This window comes from Cebus imitator, unplaced genomic scaffold, assembly GCF_001604975.1.
Source record: "Cebus imitator isolate Cc_AM_T3 unplaced genomic scaffold, Cebus_imitator-1.0 Scaffold196, whole genome shotgun sequence".
Classification (NCBI taxonomy): domain Eukaryota; kingdom Metazoa; phylum Chordata; class Mammalia; order Primates; family Cebidae; genus Cebus; species Cebus imitator.
The window spans coordinates 1,650,212-1,653,813 of NW_016107511.1; the positions used below are offsets into that span (position 1 = coordinate 1,650,212).

Consider the following 3,602-nt stretch of genomic DNA (forward strand, 5'->3'; position numbering starts at 1 on the left):
ATACGACATGACCCAACAATCATACTATCGAGCATTTATCCCAGGAAAATAAAAACTTCTGTCCTAACGAAAACCTATACACAATTGTTCATAAGCACTAATGTGGAATAGCCAAAAACTGGAAACAACCAAAATATACTTCAACAAGTGAATACATATGCCCATGGAACAGCCCTCAGCAATAAACCATGAAACACACAATTGGATATATCTCAAGGTCTTCATGCAGAGTGAAAAGTCAATCTCAAAAGGTCACATACTACATAATTCCATTTATAGAACGTTTTGCAAACGAAATATCACAGAGATAGGGTGCAGATTGGTGACTGCCAGAAGTCAGGGATGATGCAAGAGGAGGAAATAGTTATGATTATAAAGAGGTAGTAAGGCTGGGCACAGTGGCTCATCCGTCAATCCCAGCACTTAGGGAGCCTAAGGCAGACAGATCGCTGGAGGTCAGGAGTTTGAAACCAGCCTGGTCAACATGGTGAAACCCCATCTCTACTAAAAATACAAAAATTAGCATGGAGTGGTGGCATGTGCTTGCTCTTCCAGCTACTTGGGAGGCTGAGGCACAAGAATCACTTGAATCCTGGAGGCGGGGTTGACAGTGAGCCGAGATTGCGCCACTGCATGCTAGCCTGGGTGACAGAGCAAGACTCCATCTCAAAAAATAAAAATTAAAGAGCTAGCAAGAGACATCATGTGGGGGTGGAATAGTTGTCTCTTGATTACAGTTGTGGTCACATTTACCTACATATGCCGTAAAATGACACATAGCTATACACACATACGGTGCTAAAGTCAAACTCTCGGTTTTGATGCTATACTGTCATTATATGAGATGTAATCACTGGGGAAAAAATGATGGGCCCTCTTTGCCCTCCCTTTGGAACTTCCTGTGAATTTACAATTACTTCCAAATAAAAAGTTCAAAATAATTTTTATGAACCGGCTAAAGTAGTGATAAGGGAAAATATCTATATAGATTTTAAAGACTTAGAAAGGGAATAAGATCTTAAATCGTGATCTAAGTATCCACTGTTAAAAAAAAGAAACTTAAAAAGAGGAAATTAAGCCAAAATTAAATAAAAGAAAGGAAATAATAAAGAAATCAATTAAGTAAGGGTAAGAAAAACAACATAGGAATCTGTAAAACCAAAAGGTGTTTCTTTGAAAAGACACTTGATAAATCTCAAGCCAGACAAATCTGTTAAAGAAGAAAAGACACAAATTACTAATATCAGAATAAGAAAGGAGTATATTGCTAGAAATAATTCAGCTATTAAAATGATAGTGTTGGTGTGTATTTATAGCAGCACAATTGCAAAGATGTGGAACCTACATAAGTGCCCAACGACCAATGACCAATGAGTAAAGAAAAGGCAGCACACACACACACACACACACACACACACACACACACACCATGGAATCCTACTCAGCCATAAAAAGGAACAAAACAATGTCTTTTGCAGCAGGTTAGATGTAGCTGGACACCATTATTCTGAGTAACTCAACACAGAAGTGGAAAACCAAGAACTGTATGGTCTCACTTATAAGTGGGAGCTAAGCCATGAGTCCACAAAGGCATACAGAATGATATAGTGGGATTTAGATGTCCTAAAGGGGAAGGGTGGGAGGGGGGCAGGGATAAAAAAAAACTACACATTAGTACAATGTACACTACTCAGGTGACAGGTGCACTAAAATCTCAGCGTTCACCCCTATATAATTCACCTACGTAACAGAAAAGCACTTGTACCCCAAAAGCTACTGAAATAAACTTTTTTTTAAATGATAGTGTTGGGGCTTAGAAAATGAGACCCCCAAAGGACTGAGCAGCAGCCTCAGAATCAACATTTCTCTCTGGCCTTCTCTCGCGCTGTGTCTCTCCCCAGTCATTCTCCCCCAAGGCAAGCCACAGAAACTAGAATTCTTCTTCCCCAAGGCAGGTGATAGAAACTATTAATGCAACCCTTTTACACAGAGCTAGCCATAAAACCTAAATGTATTCCTCTAATCTTCCCCCATTTCTGTGTAAGACCTGGCTATGAAGGAAACCTCTCATCTACCTTGTTTAATAATAGGTCATAAACCCTCCCTTCCAGAAAGATCCTATTCATACCTGGGAGAAATCAATGCCATTCAGAGAGGTCAAGAAGGATCTGTACATACAGGTCTGCTGGGTTTCCTCACTCTGCCTATTATCACTGGATTATAACTTTTTTTGTCCAATCACATTTCTACACGGTTGTCCCTGCTTCATTGAACCTAAGCATAAAATCAGATAGTTTCCCCTGTATCTTTGAGTCTTCATTCTGAAGGCTCCCATATCACCTAAAACAACGACCAAATAAAGTATATTTTTTATCTTGTTAACCTGTCTTTTATTATAGTGTCAGTCATGACTCCCATGAGGAGGGGAAAGGCATCACACCTTTCCGTCCCAGCAGTAGGAAGGAAATTATGAACACTTTCATACCAATAAACCTAAATAACTCAGATGAAATTGAAAAATTTTTTGAAAGACACAAATTATGAAAACTCATTTGAAAAAACAGATAATATTCCAAATAGACCAAATACCTAAAGATAAGAGCCAAAAGTATAAAAGTCTTGGAAAAAAACAGGAAAGAATCTTAATGACATTGGATTTGGCAGTGATTTCCTGGATATGAAGCCAGAAAGAACGAGCAACAAAAGAAAAATAGATAAGTTGGACTTTGTCAAAATCAGAAACTTCTGTTGGGCCCAGTGTCACATGTCTGTACTCCCAGCTGCTGAGGAAGCTAAGGCAGAAGGATCACTTGAGCCTGGGAGTGTGAGGCTAAGGTGCACAACCATCGTGCCTGTGAATAGCCACTGCACTCCAGCCTGGGCAACAAAGAGAGACTCTATCTCGAAAGAAAAGAAAGAAAAGGATAGAAAAGAAAAAAGAGAAATGAAAAGAGAAAAGAAGAAAGGAAGGAAGCGAGGGAGGGAGGGAGGGAGGGAGAGATGCAGGAAAGAAAGAAAGGAATTTCTGTACACTATTGAACAGTGAAGAGGTAACCTATGGGAGAAAAAAATGCAAATCATGTATCTGATAAGGGACTAATATTCACGAGATATAAATAACTCCTACAACTCAACAACAAAGAACAAACAACCCAATTCAGAAAGGTAAGAGTCTTGAATAAACATTTCTCCAAAGATACACGAATGGCCAGTAACACAGGAAAAGATACTCGCCTCACTAATAATTAGGGAGATGCACATCAAAGCCATGAGATACCACTTCATACTTACTGGATGGCTTTTATCAAAATGTCAGAAAAAAGGTGTACCTTTTCACATTCCTGCCATTCTGTTATCCAAAATGGCTGTATGTGGATAGCATGCATGATACCTGATGGCAGGAATATAAAATGATACAGTCATTGTGGATAAAAGAATGGTGACCTCTCAAAATTAAAAAGCATTGAATTAAAATTAAAAAGCATAACACAACTGGGTGTGGCGGCTCATGCCTATAATCCCAGCACCTTGGGAGACTGAGGAAGGCAGATCACCTGAGGTCAGGAGTTCAGGACCAGTCTGGTCAACATGGCGAAACCCCA

The 3,602-nt window shown here is 39.4% G+C and overlaps 1 pseudogene across 1 annotated transcript in view; it reads left to right on the forward strand.

The window, feature by feature from the left end:
• Positions 1-3,602, forward strand: part of LOC108316986 — a 44,653-nt pseudogene that overhangs the window by 7,520 nt on the left and 33,531 nt on the right. The gene's annotated exons all lie outside the window — the stretch shown is intronic.